We start from the raw sequence: 19,132 nt of genomic DNA, 5'->3' as shown, positions 1-19,132 counted from the left end.
GATGCTGTACTGTTCTATGCAAACCACTTCTGCCTGCACATGACCCCTATCCCTCCCCATGTTTCCTGGGTACTCACGTGTTCATCTACAGGCAGCACATTGCAGGCACCCACCAATCACTGTATGAAGAAACACGCCTGATACATCTCCTTCGAATTTACCCCCTCTCACCCAAAATGCATGCCCTTTGGCTTGAGATATTTCAACCCCCCCGGGAAAAAGATGCCAGCTGTCTACTCTATCTATGCCCCTCATAACCTTAGAAACTTTAAAGATAAGCTTTATTTGTCACACATCCTGTGATATCATCTGCGCCACGACCAATGATGTGCCGGGGGCAGTCCAAAAGTGTTGCCATGCTTCTGGCCCCACACAGCATCCCCACAATTTACTAACACTAACCTGCACACCTTTCCAATGTGGGAAAGAAGAGGACAGCACGGCCATGGGGAGAACATACAAAACTCTTTACAGACAGACTACTCAAGGTCATAGGGTCAGAGCAGAATTTTTTGGCCCATCTAGTCTGCCTACTGCCATTGACCTGCACCTGGACCATAGTCCTCCATACCCTTCCCATCCATGCACTGATCCAAATTTCTCTAAAATGTTGGAATTGACCCCACGTCCAACTCTTCCGCTGGCAGCTCAATCCAAACTCTGAGTGAAGAATTCCCCCCTAAATTTCCCCTTAAGTGTTTCACCTTTCACACTTAACCTATGGCCTCTAATTCTAGTCTCACCCCACCTCAGTGGAAAAAGCCTGCTTGCATTTCCCCTATCTACACCCCTCATAATTTTGTATACCTCTGTCAAATCTCCACTCATTCTTCTACATTCAAGGGAATAAAGTCCTAACCTATACCACTTTTTACTAAAAAGTTTTCAAGGTTCTCAAGTTCCAGCAATATCCTTTTAAATTTTCTCTGTACTCTTGCAACCTGTAAGTAGGTAACCAAAACTGCACACGATACTCCCGAATTAGGCCTCACTAATGTCTTATACAATTTCAACATAATATCCTATCTCCTGTACTCAATACTTTGATTTATGAAGGCCGATGCGCCAAAAGGTTTCATTATGACCCTATCTACCTGGGTCAAAGAATTATGGACCTGCATTCTCAGATCTCTCTGCTCTGCCACAGTCCTCAGTGCCCTAGCGTTGACTGTGTAAGACCTACCCTGGTTGGTCCTTCCAAAGTGTGGTTGGACTTCACACTTGTCTGAATTAAATTGCATCTGCCATTTTTCAGCCCATTTTTTCCAGCTGGTCTAGATCCCACTGCAAGTCTTCCTCTCTTCCACTCCAAGCCCCAGATTTGGTGTCATCCACAAATTTGCTGATCCATTGAACCACTTTATCACCCAGATTGTTGATATACATGACAACATCAAAGGATCCAGCACCAAACCCTGCGGCACACCACTAGTCACAGGCCACCAGTCAGAGGGGCAACCATCTACTACCACTCTCTGGTTTCTCCCTCAAAGCCAGTTTCTAATCCAATTTACTACCTCATCCTGAACTCCAAGAGACTGAAACTTCTTGACCAACCTCTCACACAGAACATTGTCAAAATGACTTGCTAAAGTCCATGTAGACAACATCCACTGCCTTGCCTTCATCAACTTTCCTGGTAACTTCCTCGAAAAACTCCATTAGATTGGTTAGACATGACCTACCATGCACAAACCCATGTTGACTTTCCCTAACCAGTCCCTGTCTCAACAAATACTTACTAAAAATATCAAATCCCTTAGAACAGCTTCCAACAACTTTCCCACTACTGATAAGATATAGGAGCAGAATTAGGCCATTCAGCCCATCAAGTCTGCTCTGCCATTTCATCCTGGCTGAACCCAGATCCCATTCAACCCCATTCACTTGCCTTCTCACCAAACCCCTTGATAAACCAACCAATCAGAAATCTATCAACTTCTGCTTTAAATAAACCCACAGACTTGGCCTCCACTGCAGTTTGTAACACAGCATTCCACAGATTCACCACTCTTTGGCTAAAAAATTCCTCCTTTCTTCTGTTCCAAAAGGTCACCCCTCAATTTTGAGGCTGTGCCCTCTAGTTCTGGATACCCCCACGATAGGAAACGTCCTCTCCACATCCACCTTACTTAGTCCTTTCATGAGTTGCTCTTGCTCATCAATCCCAAACGCCAAATGGTTGCTGGTCAAAGCTCTTTTTCACTGTAGCAACCTGCTGCTGCCATTTGTACTGGGACAGGGGACGTGACTGAAGTGCCCTCCTCTCAAAACTTCCAATGCCCTGATTGTCTACTGGTCAAAGCTTTTTTCACTGTAGTGACCTGCTGCTACCTTTTGTCTTAGAAAGAATATGCTGAAATACAGGCCCAGAGCCATCAAAAGTTCTTCATATGACAAACCACTCAATTCTGGAATCATTTTCGGGAACCTCCAAGAGCAAATTAAAGGAAGGTAGGGGCAAGCGCAGTGGCCATCATCTGAGTGGACAGAGTCAGAGTAGTGATCTTGAGGCCCCACCACTTTGAGGCTTCAGTCAGAGGAAGCAAAGGAAGGCTCAAGGTTAAGTTTTTCTTCCCTTCCCTGCTTCATATCTGCTCAGTTAGAACAGTAGGAATACCAGGCAGGAAAGCTGAATGCTCCTCTTGCAGGACGTGGGAAGGCAGGGAGACCTCCAGTGCCCCTGACGACTACAAATGCGAGAAGTGCATCCAGCTGCAGCTTCCAACAAACTGCGTTAAGAGTTGGAGCTGGAACCGGATGAACTCCGAATCATTCAGGAGGGCGAAGGAATGAGAGGCAGGACATATAGAGAGATACTTACACCCAAGGTGCAGGTCACAGGAAACTGGGTGACAGTCAGAAAGGGGAAAGTGGTTAAGGAGCCAGTGCAGAGTACCCCTGTGGCCATCCCCCTCAACAAAAGGTATATCACTTTGGATACTATCAGGGAGATGACCTAATAGAGGAAAGTTACGGTAGTCAGGTCTCTGGTACTGAGTCTGCCTCTGTGACTAGAGGGGAAGAGGGGAGAAGAGACACCCTGTGGTGACAAGGGACTCATTAGTTAAGGGAAAGGTCAGGAGTTTTCTCTGGGTGAGACGAGATTCCCGAGTGGCAGGTTGCCTCCCAGGTGTCAGGGTCCAGGATATCTCGGATCAAGTCCTCAGCATTCTTAAATGGGAGGGTGAACAGCCAGATTTCCAAATAAAATATTGGAAAATACATAATCATGCACTTTGGTAGAAGAAATAAATGTGCAGACTATTTTCTAAATGGGGAGAAAATCCAAAACTCTGAGATGCAAAGAGACTTGGAGTCCTTGTGCAGAACACCCTAAAGTTAAATTGCAGGTCGAGTCAGTGGTGAGGAAGGCAAATGCCATATTAGCATTCATTTCAAGAGGTCTAGAATACAAGACCAGGAATGTGGTGCTGAGGCTTTATAAGGCAATGGTGAGGCCTCACCTTGAGTATTGTGAACAGTTTTGGGCTCCTCATCTAAGAAAAGATGTGCTGGCATTGGAGAGGGTTCAGAGGAGGTTCACAAGGATGATTCCAGGAACGAAGGTTTATCGTGAGGAACATTTGATGGCTCTGGGCCTGTACTCACTGGAATTTAGACAGGGGTTGTCATTGAAACCTTTCGAATGATGAAAGACCTAGATGGAGTAGATGTGGAAAGGATGCTTCCCATGGTGGGGGAGTCTAGGAAAGAGGGCACAGCCTCAGGATAGAGGGGCATTCTTTCAAAACAGAGATGCGGAAAAATTTCTTTAGCCAGAGGGTGGTGAATTTGCTGGGTGTATTTAAGGCAGAGATTGATAAATTTTTGATTGGTCATGGCATCAAAGGTTAAGGGGAGAATGCTAGGGAGTGGGGCTCAGGAGGGGAAAAAGCGTATTGGCCATGATGAAATGGTGGAGTAGGGACTTGACAGGCCAAATGGCCTAATTCTGCTCTTATGTCTTACGGTCTAAGTTAAGGTCCATACAGGAACCAAAGGCATGGGCAGGACAAGTAATAAGGTTCTGCAGAGGGAGTTCAGGGAGTTAGGTGCTAAGTTAAAGGGCAGGACCTCCAGGGTTGTGATCTCAGGGTTGCTACCCGTGCTACGTGCTAGTGAGGCCAGAACTGGGAAAATTTTACAGTTTAGTACGTGGCTAAGTAGTTGGTGTAGGAAGGAGGGCATAAGCTTTTTGGATCACTGGGCTCTCTTCCAGAGAAGGTGGAACCTGTACAGACAGGACAGTTTGCACCTGAACTGGAGGTACGCTATATCCAAATGGGAAGGTTTGTTAACGCTGTACAGTGGGGTTTAAACCAGAGTTGCAGGGGGATGGGAACCACAGTGTCAGAAGAGTTAGTGGAGAGGTTCTGGAGGTAGATGTTGGTAAGATCTCAGACAAAGTTAGGAATCAAAAGGTTCAGCATGGTGTGACTGGTGTTCTGAGCTGCGTCTATTTCAAAGCAAGGATTGTGGTTGCAAAGGTGGATAAGTAGTAGCTGGTTTAGAAACAGAGGCGATGTGTAGTGAGGAGAGGCTGCTGACGGGGCAAAATTGCAGTCAACAGGATGAGCTGCAATGTAAAAGGCTGACAAAGTCGAAAAGGGTGAGTATACGGAATAAGGTAGATGATGTTGCAGCGGCGTGTACGATGTTGTAGGCATCAGTGAATCATGGCTGAAAGAAGATTATAGCTGGGAGCTTAATGCCCAAGGGATACTACATTGTATCAAAACGATAGGCAGGGAGGCAGAAGGGGTGGCATTGCTCTGTTAGTAGAAGATAAAACCAAATGATTAGCAAGAGGAGACATAGGGTTGGAAGGTGTTGAACCATTGTGGATGGAGCTAAGGAACTGCAAGGGTAAAAAGACCCTGATGGGAGTTGTATACAGACTCACAAACAGTAGTAAGGATGTGGTCTACAAATTGCAATGGGAGGTAGAAAATGCATACCAAAAGGGCAATGTTACGATAGTCATGGGGTTTTCAATAAGAAGGTAGACTGGGAAACTCGGGTTAGGGCTGGATTCCAAGATGGCTTTTTAGAGCAGTTCATAGTTGAGCCCACTGGGGGATCAGCTGTTCTGGATTGGGTATGGTGCAATGAACCAGAATTGATCACAGTATGATTGAATTCATCCTGAAATTTGAGAAGGAGAAGCTAAAGTCAGTTGTATCAGTATGACATTGGAGTAAAGGGAATTACAGAGGCATGAGAGAGGAGTTGGCCAGAATTGATTGGAAAAGAACACTGGCAGGGATGATGGCAGAACAGTAGTAGCTGCTCCACCCACTAACTCACCATCAGTACTTTATCATTTCTTCTCACAGTCACCTTGTATATAGACACTCCTGTTTCTAGCATCACTTTATGGACATAGAATCAATCTATGTATATAAGCTGTATATTTATTGGGTTTTTAAATTATTCTGTTCTTTATTTATTGTGTTCTTTTGTGGTTCATCGAATCTGTAGTAACAATTATTTCATTCTCTTTTACACTTGTGTATTAGAAATGACATTAAACTATCTTGAATCTTGTTAGGGTTAATAATTTGTGGGCATGCTGTATTGGCACCAGAAACCTGGTGACACTTCCAGGCTGCGTCCAACACATCCCTTTAATCATTTCACCTTTCACCCTTAACCCATGACCTCTAGTTTGAGTCTCACCTAATGTCAGCTTGCATTTACCCTATCTATACCCTTCAACTTGTGTTGGCACGTGGCCAAGTGGTTAAGGCGCTCGTCTAGTGATCTGAAGGTCACTAGTTCAAACCTTGGCTGAGGCTATGTGTTGTGTCCTTGAGCAAGGCACTTAAGCACAAATTGCTCTGCGATGACGCCGGTGCCAAGCTGTATGGGTCCTAATGCCCTTCCCTTGGACAACATCGGTGGCGTGGAGAGGGGAGACTTGCAGCCGGTCTTCCATAAAAAAAACCTTGCCCAGGCTTGTGCCCTGGAAACTTTCCAAGGCACAAATCCATGGTCTATCAAGACTAACGGGGGCCTACTACTATACCCTTCACAATCCTGTATACTTCTATGAAACTGCCCTTCAATTTTCTACATTCCAGGGATAAGGTCCCAGTCTATCCAAGCTTTCCCTATAACTCAGGTCCTCAATACAATTTCAGTACTTACAATAGTTAACTTCAGTATTTTGGGTTGACAATGCTTTCTTTGGATTGCATATATACAGTGGGAGACACCTCTGAAGGTTCAAACACCTTTGCTGGGACAAATTAATTGCAAGCTTCCTTGAACCTGTCTACAATAATGCAAATTACTTAATCCCATTATTGCCTGGATTGATGCAGATGAATTAACACAACCTCATTATCTTACCATCTGGCTATGCAATTGCAAACGTATCATGGTCACCATTTTACAAACTATATCTTCTGGTCCATGGGCCAGTTTGTGACAGCTACCTGTACCACTGGACCTGGTCTTCCGAGATTGAGAGAGTGGAACAGCTTTCACACTTTAAAAACTCTCCCGCACAGGCTTCCTGCCATTGTTGCACACAATGGATGACCACTAAAATACCACAGCCTGCAATTTACAAGTTATATTCAGAGTTGATGACTGATTCCGGCTATCAAGATGGATTGGCCAAGTGATGAGAAAAGAGGACAACTCCATCATCAACACCCCTGAAGATGGAGGAAATGAGGAAGACCAAAGACATCTTGGCACCATAGAGGCAGAAGTGAGGACCCATTACCACACCTGGGGCTCAATAGAGAAGATGGCCAAGGACTTACAGAGATGGAGGTCCTTCACTGCTGCCCTAAACACCAGTGGCGTAACAAACAGCAAGCTAAAAGGAAAACATTCACATCACTCCAGAATAGTCCCCAACAGCTGGTAGGAAGGAAGGAGATTTATATTCCTAAAACATTGACTTTGTGTGTTAGGCCAGCTGAAACACAAAAACATTTGCAGAGAATGAATCACTTCTGTATCAGAAATAAACTCAATTTAACACTCCATTTAACACAGAAATCTTTAGTGTCTCAGTGGAGCTGGCACTGGGGGTTGGCTGCATTTCCAGATTAACTCTCTCCACTTCACCGCGCTCCCCTGTCAACTGTAGATAACTGACAGTGTCTACGAGGAGGCACTGCTTCAAGAAGGCAGCATCTATCATCAAAGACCCTCACCATTCAGGCCATGCTATAAGTCTACAAGATATCAGAGCAGAATTTGGCCATTTGGCCCATTGAGACACCTCTGCTATTTCATCATGCTGATCCATTTTCCCTTTCAGCCCCAATCTCCTGCCATTTCCCTATATCCCTTCATGCCCTGACTAATCAAGAATCTATCAATCTCTGCTTTAAATATACCCATTGACTTGGCCTCTGCAGCTGCCACAGATTCACCACTCTCTGGCTAAAGAAATCCTCCTCACCTCTGTTCTAAAAGGACATTCCTTTATTCTGAGGCTCTGTCATCTGGTCTTAGACTCCCCCCACCACAGGAAACATCCTCTCCATCTCCACTCTCTTGAGGCGTTTCAACATTCAATAGGTTTTAACGAGGTCACACCTCATTTTTCTGAATTCTAGTGAATACAGGCCCAGAGCCATCAAACGCTCTTCATGTGACAAGCCATTCAATCCTGGAATCATTTTCATGAACCTCCTTTGAACCCTCTCCAATGTCAGCACATCCTTTCTTAAATAAGGGGCCCGAAACTGCTCACAATGTTCCAAATAAGGCCTCACCAGTGCTTTAAAAAACCTCAATGTTACATCCTTGCCATCTTCTCATTGCTACTGTCGGGCAGAAGGTACGCAATAATCATCAGCTAGATCACCATCGCAAGGCAATACTATGAGCACTCAGCTGGGATTTGCTGGCATTCAAGAGGGTTAAGGGGAGGTTCACAAGAATTATTCCTGGAATGAAAGGCTTAATGTATGAAGAGATTTGATGGCTCTGGGCCTGTACTCACTGGAGTTTAGAACAATGAGTATGGAATCTCATAGACACCTACCGAAGGTTGAAAGACATAGACATAGTGGACATGCAGTTTCCTAGGACCAAAGAGCACAGCCTCAGAATGAAAGAACGTTCAAACAGAGATGAGGAGGAATTTCATTAGACAGAGGGTGATGAATCTGTGAAATGCATTGCCTTGGACGACTGTGGAGGCTGATTCATTGGGTATATTTAAAGGGGAGGGTTGATAGATTCTTGATTAGTCAAGGTGTAAAAAGATACAAGAAGAGGTGGGAGAATGGGGTTGAGAGGAAAAATAAATCAGCCCTGATAGAATGGCAGAGCAGTCTCAGTGGGCTGATCGGTCTAATTTTGCTCCTGTGTTATGGTCTAAGGTGCCATTTTCCATCAGCAATCCCCACCATCCAGGGCATGCTGTCCTCTAGCCACTGGTGCAGAAAGGAATTTAAACAGTGCACAGAAGGTTGTTACCCTTTACCTCACCGGCATGTTAAACATATTTTACAATTGTGTACAATTGCGTTTCCTTTTCCAGTTTCTGATGCGAACAGTGTTGACATTGTGGAATTTGCCATGGCTTGTCGGCAGATTTTAGAATTGGCTTATTTATAGATTTTATTGAAGAAATTATTGATTCAATTTGTCAAATTCCAAAGAAGCAAAGGGCTTGGTGCAAAAGAGCTGCTGTTCACTCAAAGCAGGAAGGCTCATTATTCTTAGGGGTTTCCTTCCATTTAAAAAATCATTTGTCACATGTGGTTGTTACTGGGCAAAAAATTTCACAACACTAGAGTTTTGCTCACACTGGTCACTACAAATTAGAGGGAACTTTGGGCAGGAGGGATAGAATAATCATCATTTGATGACCACTATCGCAAGGCAAGCACACCTTTCACCAAGCTGTCTTCGGAGTCCTGAAGACGCGTCTCAGCCCAAAACGTCAGCTCTTTATTCCTCTCTACAGGCACTGCAACAACCTTGTGTACACAGCAACAACATGGCACTCAGTGTCAGTGAGACCAAGGAGTTGATTGTGGACTTCGGGAAGGGGAAGTCGAAGGAACACACACCAGTCCTCATCGAGGGATCGGCAGTGGAAAGGGTGAGCAGTTTCAAGATCCTGGATGTCAACATCTCTGAAGATTTATCGACATATTGATGCAATTACAAAGAAGGCAAAACAGCAGCAGTATTTCATTAGGAATTTGTGGAGATTTGGTTTGTCAACAAATGTACTCACAGATTTCTGCAGATGTACCGTGGAGAGCATTCAAACCCCATTCTGGCCTGGGACTGGAAAATGACTGGAAAATTCAGCAGAAAGCTGTAACCTCTGCCAGATCCATCATAGGCACTAAACTCTCCAGCATCGAGGGCATCTCTAAACGGTGATGCTTTAAAAAAGGTGGCATCCATCATTAAGGATTCCCAACATCCAGGACATACCCTCTTTTCATTGCTACCATCAGGCAGGAGGTACAGGAGCCTGAAGACAACCACTCAGTGATTCAGGAACAGCTTCTTCCCCTCTGCAATCAGATTTCTGAATGGACATTGAAGCCATGAACACTTTCTCAGTATTTTACCTCTCTTTTTGCATTACTTATTTAATACATATATACGCACAGATACACACAGTGCCAATAAAAAGTATTCACCTCCCCTCCCCCAGGGAAGTTATCATGTTTTATTGTTTTACAACGTTCAATCACAGTGGATGTAATTTGGCTTCTATGACACTGATTTACAGAAAAAGACTCCTTCATGTCAAAGTGAAAACAGATCTCTACAAAGTCATCTAAAGTAATTACAAATATGAAACACAAAATTATTAATTGCATAAGTATTCACCCCCTTTAATATGACAGCTTCAGTGGCTGAGATGGGAGAGACTGCACATACAACAACTGTTGCCCGGGTGCTTCTCCAGTCACAGTTTTATGGGAGAGTGGCAAAGAGAAAGCCACTGTTGAAAAAATCTGACATGAAATCTCGGCTAGGATTTGCCAGAAGGCATGTGCGAGGCTCTGAAGACAGCTGGAAAAAGGTTCTATGGTCTGATGAAACCAAAACTGAGCTTCTTGGCCATCAGATTAAACGTTATGTTTGGCATGAGCCAAACACAGCACATCATCAAAAACACACCATCCCTACCGTGAAGCACGGTGGTGGCTACATCATGCTGTGGGGATGCTTCACTGCAGCAGACCCTGGAAGGTTTGTGAAGGTAGAGGGTTAAATGAATGCAGCAAAATACAGGGAAATCCTGGAGGAAAACCTGACGCAGTCTGCAAGAGAACTGTGACTTGGGAGAAGATTTGTTTTCCAGTAAGACAATGACCCCAAGCATAAAGCCAAAGCTACATGGGAGTGGCTTAAAAACAACAAAGTTAATGTCCTGACGTAGCCAAGTCAGAGTCCAGATCTCAATCCAATTGAGAATTTGTGGCTGGACTTGAAAAAAGCTGTTCACTCACGATCCCCATGCAATCTGACAGAGCTTGAGCAGTTTTGTCAAGAAGAATGGGGAAAAATCCCAGTGTCCAGATGTGCAAAGCTGATAGAGACCTATCCACCCAGACTCAAGGCTGTAATTGATAATAATAATAATAATAATAATAATAGGAAGAAGAATAAGTACTTTATTAATCCCGAGTGGGAAATTATTTCATTACAGCAGCAACATTTAAAAACACACTTAGCAATAATAATATTAACTAATTATAAAGTACAGAATAATAATATATACAATAGTAATCTGCCAATGTGCAAAAATAATAAAACAGAGACCATTGTACTATGAAGTGCGCTCCCATCACATAGAGATGAACTGTTGTAGATGCTTATTGCATTTGGAAGGAAAGGTTTTCTGTAACGATCCTTGTGACGGCAGAGCTGAATAAGTCTGTTTGAAAGGATGCTCCACTGTTTATTCAGTCGGTCCTGGAGAGGATGTGCCAGGTTGTCCATCATGGATAACAGTTTATTTAGTGACCTCCTCTCCATCACCAACACAAAAGAGTCGGGGTTGTAACCAAGGATGGATCCAGTCTTTTTGATGAGTTTATTTAGTCTTTTTGCATCACCAGCACTGATGCTGCTCCCCAACATAAAGCCACAAAGAAGACCACACTCACTACAACAGACTGGTAAAAGATCTCCAACGTCCTGCTGCACACATTGAAGGATCTCAGCTTCCTTGGAAAATAGAGTCTGTTTATCCCCTTCTTGTAAACAGCCTTGGTGTCGGCTTTCCAGTCAAGTCTGTTGTTAAGGTGGACGCTCAAGCATTTGTACTCCTCCCAGAATGTATACAGGACTCGTCACAGTCCTCTTCCTCCTAAAATCAGTCACCATCTCCTTGGTTTTGGCCACACTTGGGAGCAGGTGATACCTCCCGCACCACTCCACAAACTTGTCCGCCAGTCTTGTGTTCTCTGACTCCCGCTACACCCAACCACTGCAGGGTCATCACAGAACTTCTGTAGGTGACAAGACTCAGATTTGTACGGAAGGTTTGAGGTATATAGTGTGAACAGAAACTGAGCCAGGACAGTCCCTCGTGGCGCTCCAGTGCCTCTCACCGCCATCTCAGAGAGAGAACTACCCAGCCGTACAAACCGTGGTCTATCTGTCAGGTAGTCAAATCCAGAAGGTAGTGGATTTGTTATGCCCATTCTTTGCAGTTTGTCACTCAGCGGAAGTGGCTGGACTGTAGTGAAATCACTGTGGAAGTAAAAAAATGTGAGTGTCACAATGCCACCAGCATTATCCCTCAGGGCTGTGTACTATGTCCCCTCCTTTACTCTCTGTTTACCCATGTCTGTGTTGCCACCCACAGCTCCAATCCCCTAATTAAATTTGCTGATGACACTACATTGATTGACCTAATCTCAAGTAATGAGGCAGCCTACAGAGAAGAAATCATCACCCTGACACTGTGGTGTCAAGAAAACAACCTCTCCCTCAACATTGCAACAACAAAGGAGCTGGTTGTGGATTACAGGAGGAATGGAGACGGGCTAACCCCTATTGACATCAGTGGATCTGGAGTTGAGATGGTGAACAGCTTTAAGTTCCTCGGCATCCACATCACTGAGGACCTCACGTGGTCTGTACATACCTGCTGGGTGGTGAAAAAGGCACAACGGCACCTCTTTCACCTCAGACAGTTGAAGAAGTTTGGTACGGGCCCTCAAATGCAAAGAACTTTCTACAGGGGTACAATTGAGAGCATCCTGCCTGGCTGCATCACTGCCTGGTATGGGAACTGTACTTCCCTCAATCGCAGGACTCTGCAGAGAGTGGTGTGGACAGCCCAGCTCATCAGTAGATGTGAACTTCCCACTATTCAGGACATTTACAAGGACAGGTGTGCAAAAAGGACCTGAAGGATCACAGGGGACCCGAGTCACTCCAACCAATAACTGTTCCAGCTGCTACCATCCAGAAAACAGTTGCACAGCATAAAAGCCAGGACCGACAGGCTTCAGGACAGCTTCTTCCACCAGGCCATCAGACTGATTAATTCATGCTGACGGAACTGTACTTCTATGTTTTATTGACTGTTGTACATATTTTTTTTATGGTTCCAAAGGTAGTCTTATTGAAGGGTGGTAGCGGGGACGAGCTCCCACTGCTAAACAAATGCTCTTCATGGCGTGCGTCTCAAACAGCCTCTGACAACCGAGTCCAACTCCTGGCCTTCACGTCTGGCATAGTCCTTATGCCTGGTGGAGCTGTTCTCACTGACAGGAGAAGGGGCAAAGGCGGACCACTGGCGCCTTAAAACCAGTCGCTCTGGGCAGATGGGACATTAACCACGGACGGCAGCTCATCTAGGAGAGGGAAAACTCCGATTTCAAACCTCCGCTGCCTTGGGGCTATACCCGCTCACGGGAAAGGCTTTGGGAATGAACCCCGAGGGAAAATCCTGGAGTTGGAGTCCCGGAGGCGGCTGACTGCTGTACCCGGCACCGGCACGGCAACTCCCGCGATGCTGCTGGCGCCAAACCGTATCGACTTCCGTCGTTCCTTTGGACCCGTCATCAGCATGGGGGGGGGGGTCCCACTGCATGGGCAACAGACGGACCTCCACATCAACTCTGCCCTGGCTTGCGCCCTGGAGAAGCCACTCCCGGTGACTGCCAGAGGCGCACTACCCATGGTCGACCACGACCGACAGAGGCCACACACAGACACATAATATTTATTATAAAATTCTATAATTGCAGATTTAGACGGAGACATAATGTGAAGATTTTTACTCCTCATGTATATGAAGGATGTAAGTAATAAATTCAATTCAATTAGGTGGGAGTGAGCTCTCTGCAACGGGTAGATGATGGCATCATTCACTCCCACATGAGGTTGGCAGGCAAACTGTAGAGGGTCCAAGGTAAGTCAAGAACAGCCTCCCCAGCACTTTCATCTCATGGGACACAAGGGCAATTGCTCTGTAGTCATTAGGCTCAAAAGGAGTCACCTTCTTGGGTACAGAAACCAAGCAGGAAGTCTTCCACGGGACCGGTATCTTTTCCCGACTCAAACTCAGGTTGTAAAGGTGCAGCAAAACACCATACACCTGGCTCGCATTGGCCTTTGCTACCCTGGGGCTGATACCATCCAGTCCAGCAGCTTTGCCTTGACGTAGTCTCTCCAGCTGTCCCTTAGCCTGACCTGCAGTCACAGTCAGCTGGGGAAGGGTGGTCATCCCCATGGAGCCAAAGTTTGGGGGTTTGGAACACAAGCCCTCGCCAGAGGGGAGGGAGGGGTGGAGGGAGAAGGCTTCGGAGACAGGGAGGGTGTGTGGTTTGGGCAAGTGGGGGAGGCCCCGTGCTGAACCTGTTGAAAAACAAGTTCAATTCGTTGGCTCGATCCAGGCAGCCCTCGGTCTTCCTTTCCGCAACCTCGAAGCCAGTGATCTGCTTCGTGCCTGACGACACGTCCCTTGTGCTATTCTGCTGGAGCCTGCACTCCAGCTTCCTCTTGTAGGGTTCTCTACACCCCCTCAGCTTTACCCTCGGTTCACTCAGCACTTGTCTGTCTCCAGACCTGAGGCTTTCCTCTTCCTATTGAGAAGTTCTTTCAGATCACAGATGATCCAGGGCTTGTTGTTGGGAAGCAGCATGCAGTCCTGGCTTGCAAGATGGTGTCCTCACTGCCAAAGGTGCATCTACTAAATACTGACTTGAAGAGGATGAACACTTATGCAATCAATTATTTTCATTTTTATATTGGTATTAATTTTGATCACATTGTCGAGATCTGTTTTCACTTTAATACCAAAAGCGTCTTTTTCTGGTGATCAGTGTCAAAAAAGCCAAAGTAAATCCATTGCGAGTTGATGTTGTAAAACAATAAAACATGAAAATTTCCAATATAAATGTACACACTCTTCACACATGACTGCACCCCATCTACACCCCCAACTCCATAATTAAATTTGCAGACGATACCACAGTGGTTGGCCTGATCTCGGCCAAAGATGAAACAGCCTACAGGCTGGAAGTGGATCATCTGATGGAGTGGTATAAGGACAACGACCTGGTCTTTAACATTTCTAAAACAAAAGAGATGTTCATTGACTTCAGGAAATCAAAGGACAGAGTACACCCCACCCTCCATATACATGGAGAGGTAGTGGAAAGTGTGGAACACCTAAAGTTCCTTGGAGTTATGTTGTCAAAACAGCTGACATGGACGACCAACACCTCGCTGACATGGACCACCAACACCTCACTGACATGGACCACCAACACCTCACTGACGTGGACCACCAACACCTCGCTGACATGGACCACCAACACCTCACTGACATGGACCACCAACACCTCACTGACATGGACCACCAACACCTCGCTGACATGGACCACCAACATCTCGCTGACATGGACCACCAACACCTCGCTGACTTGGACCATCAACACCTCGCTGACATGGACCACCAACACCTCACTGACATGGACCACCAACACCTCGCTGACATGGACCACCAACACCTCGCTGACATGGACCACAAACACCTCGCTGACATGGACCACCAACACCTCGCTGACATGGACCACCAACACCTCACTGACATGGACCACCAACACCTCACTGACATGGACCACCAACACCTCGCTGACATGGACCACCAACACCTCGCTGACATGGACCACCAACACCTCACTGACATGGACCACCAACACCTCACTAACATGGATCACCAGCACCTCGCTGACATGGTTCACCCTCACCTCGCTGACATGGACCACCAACACCTCACTGACATGGACCACCAACACCTCACTGACATGGACCACCAACACCTCACTGACATGGACCACCAACACCTCGCTGACATGGACCACCAACACCTCACTGACATGGACCACCAACTCCTCGCTGACATGGACCATCAACACCTCGCTGACATGGACCCCCAACACCTCACTGACATGGACCACCAACACCTCGCTGACATGGACCACCAACACCTCGCTGACATGGACCACCAACACCTCACTGACATGGACCACCACCACCTCGCTGACATGGACCACCAACACCTCACTGACATGGACCACCAACACCTCGCTGCTTGTAAAAAAGACACAACAAAGACTCTTCTTCCTCAGAAAGCTGAAACAGGCCAAACTCCCACAAAAGCTGTTGCTTAACTTCTACAGAAGCACAATTCAAACCATCCTGACCAACCCTGCCACAGTGCGGTATGCCAGCCGCACAGCCGCTGAGCGATGAGACCTGCATCGTGTGGTGACAGCGGCCCAGTGAATTGTCAGGATGGAGCTCCCTGGACTGGATACCATCTATTCCAGCAGACTCAGGAGGAAAGCAATCAGCAGAAACAGAGACACCACACACCCCGGCCACTCCCTGTTTGACCCACTGTCATCCAGCAAAAGGTTCAGGACACTAAAAGCCAGAACAAATAGACTGAGGAACAGCTTCTACCCCAGAGCTGTGGCCTCCATCACACCACTCCCACAGAACAGTGACTGAAACTATGAGCACACACAGGGACTCAAATACTTGCACTTACGGCACTTTTATCATTACTGTGACATTCTGGTGCTGCTGCAACTTATTTTCTGCTACTTATCTATTTAATACTGTTTTTCTATTACTGTCTTGTTTTTATCTACCACTTTATTTAATTGCCTGAGAGGAAGCCAAACAGAGTTTTATTGTATGTATGTATAGTGACAATAAAGATCATTCATACAGCTTATTATAATTTATATTTTTATTATTATGTATTGCAATGTACTGCTGCCACAAATCAACAAATTTAATGATGTATGCCAGTGATATTAAACTTGATTCTGATTCTGCCTGACCTGTGAATTCCTCCAGTGTCTTGTGTGCGCTATTCTGGATTTCCAGCATCTACAGAATCTCTTGTGCTTTGTTCAGGTTTACAGTTCCTCCACAGAGGGTTTTAATTCTTGGTTCAGCTCCGTACACACAGTCCAGGCCATCACAGGTACGGCCCTCCCCACCATTGGTAGTATCTACAGGAGTCAGTGAATTGAGAAGACGGCATCCTTCATCAAGGGCCATCACCACCCAGGTCACTGCTGCCATTGGGAAGAAGGTACAGGAGCCTTCGGGCTCACAGCATCAGGTTCAGGAACAGTTATTATCCCTCAACCATCAGGCTTTTGAACCAGGCAGGGTAACGTCACTCACTTCAATTGAAGTGATTGCACAACCTACAAGCTCACTTTCAAGGTCTCTTCATCTTACCAGGGGAGATTGATAAGTTCATGGCCTAAGCTAGAAGGAGTCAATTTTGGAAAACCTAGCACATTTATTTTTCAACATAGTCCCCTCCTAAATTTACACACTTAGTCTGGCAATCGTGGAGCATAGGGATCCCTTCTTTGTAGAAGTCAGTGTCTCAGACCTCCAGAAGTGGTCCACAGCAGGGGTGATTGATAAGTTTGTGGTGTAAGGTAGAAGGAGATGAGTTATACAGCTCTCATTACATACACATGCAGTTCAACTCTTTGAGTGATTATGCAGAAAGTTTGAAGTTAATAACTCATCTCCTTCCACTTTAGCCTGCTAAAAAAAACCATCACAACGGCGTCCCGATGACTCCACTCCAAGTTACGGGCTTTCTTCTTCTTCATATGTTCTCAATATTTATTTATTACTATCTTTTTGTGTATTGCTGTCCTTTGCACATTGGTTGTTTGTCCATTTAGGTGTGTGTGGTTTTTCATTGATTTTATTGTACTTCTTTGGAGTTAAGCACAGAAGGGTTGTACATGCTGACATATACATACTCTGATAAAAAAATTCACTTTGAATTTTAAGTTGAGATAAGACCATAAGGCATAGGAGCAGAATTAGGCCATTCAGAGACTGCTCCACCATTCTATCATAGCTGATTTATTTTCCTTATCGACCCCAATCTCCTGCCTTTTCCCTGTTACCTTTGATGTCCTTAATAAAACAGAACCTATCAACCTCCGCTTTAAATATACCCCATGACCTGGCCTCCACAGCCGTCTGCGGCAATGAGTTCAACAGATTCACCAATCTCTGGCTAAAGAAATTCCTCCTCATCTCTGTTCTAAATGTTTGCCCTCTATTCTGAGACTGTGCCCTCCGGTCCTAGACTCCCTGCAGGAAACATCCTCTCCATCTCAACTCTACCAAGGCTTCAAAGATAACAGAAATATAATACCACACACATACCATACTGCGGCTGGTGCATCATTGGCGAGATAGTTTGCTATCACAAATACTTCAAAAAATACTATTACTTTATAATGATGAGTACACACATATGCTATGCAGGTAGAGCATGCACATGAACATGATTGCAAACTGACATATGCGTGAACGTAAAACAGTGTGTGCATGATGCCTTTATAGCCTTTTGAAAACCTGCCCTGCATCCACCCTGATTAAACATGCCCAGGTGTGCCTGGACAAGGCAGAAAACTTTTCAGTTTACATTGTGGGCAACGTTTTAATTGAATTGAAATAACAGATAAAGCATATTTCAAAAAGAAATGGTGTGTGATAGGGAAATTTCATTGTGACTTTCATGATCAGAGCCCAAAATCCGCTGGATACACCCAAAAGCATTCAGGAAGCAAAATCTCTGTTGCTCAGTGTACTCGATAGTTTGCAACGAGATTCTCCCTCATTCTTCCAAACTCCAGCGAGTACAGGTCCAGAGCCATCAAATGCTCCTCAATTGTTAACACTTTCATTCCTGGAATGATTTGGATTAAATGTTGTTAAATCCCTGGGAAAAGACACTGTCTACTTTATGAATGCCTGCACACCCTAGTACAATGAGGTCAGCTTTTGGACTCACAATTTACCTGCTTATTGTCAGCCTGCACCCTCTGTAACTCTAACACTTCATTCTGCATTCTAGTGTGCATTTTCACAATCACAACAGATTCGGCAGATGCTGGAAATCCAGGGCTACACACACAAAATGCTGGAGGAACTCAATCAGAATCAGAGTCAGGTTTAATATCACCAGCAAACGTCATGAAATTTGCTGCTATGCAGCAGCAGTACATTACAATTCATAATAAAAACTGTAAATTACAGTAAGAAGTTAAAGAAGTGCAAAAAGAGAAAAAAGTAGTGAGGTAGTGTTCATGGGTTCATTGTGCATTTAGAAATCCGATGGCAGAGGGAAAGAAGCTGTTCCTGAGTCGCTGAGTGTGTGTCTTCAGACTCCTGTATCTCCTCCATGACGGTATCAATGAGAAGAGGGCTTGTCCTGGTGACAGGGGCCCTTAATGATGGATGCTGCCTTTTTGAGGCATCGCTCCTTGAAGGTGTCCTTGATGCTGGGGGGGGGGGGGGGGCTTGTGATCATGATAGAGCTGCCTGAGCAACAGATTCTGCTTCAGACTTACTTATCGTGTGTACATTGAAACATACAGTGATTAAATGTTTTTACTGAGTCATGTTATTGACAGTACACGTTGGAGAACTTGGGACAGGGCTGGCAATACAAAAAAAATGTGCGCACTCGAAAGCCCACACCGAGAAAGAGAGGCCCCCACGTGTAGGAGGGCCATTCAATTCACCGCCGGCTCGATCAGTTACATGCACACTTGCCACATTCTCGCAATTGAGCTGATATAGTTCAGTCATTGTT

General features: G+C 45.4%; 1 protein-coding gene across 1 annotated transcript in view; it reads right to left on the bottom strand.

Annotated features, from left to right (window-relative positions):
- Positions 1–19,132, bottom strand: part of LOC132390692 (cGMP-dependent 3',5'-cyclic phosphodiesterase) — a 345,293-nt gene that overhangs the window by 138,613 nt on the left and 187,548 nt on the right. The window lies entirely within an intron of this gene.

This window comes from Hypanus sabinus, chromosome 3 (genome assembly GCF_030144855.1).
Source record: "Hypanus sabinus isolate sHypSab1 chromosome 3, sHypSab1.hap1, whole genome shotgun sequence".
NCBI classification, from domain to species: domain Eukaryota; kingdom Metazoa; phylum Chordata; class Chondrichthyes; order Myliobatiformes; family Dasyatidae; genus Hypanus; species Hypanus sabinus.
This window is presented reverse-complemented; position numbering and strand designations above follow the sequence as displayed.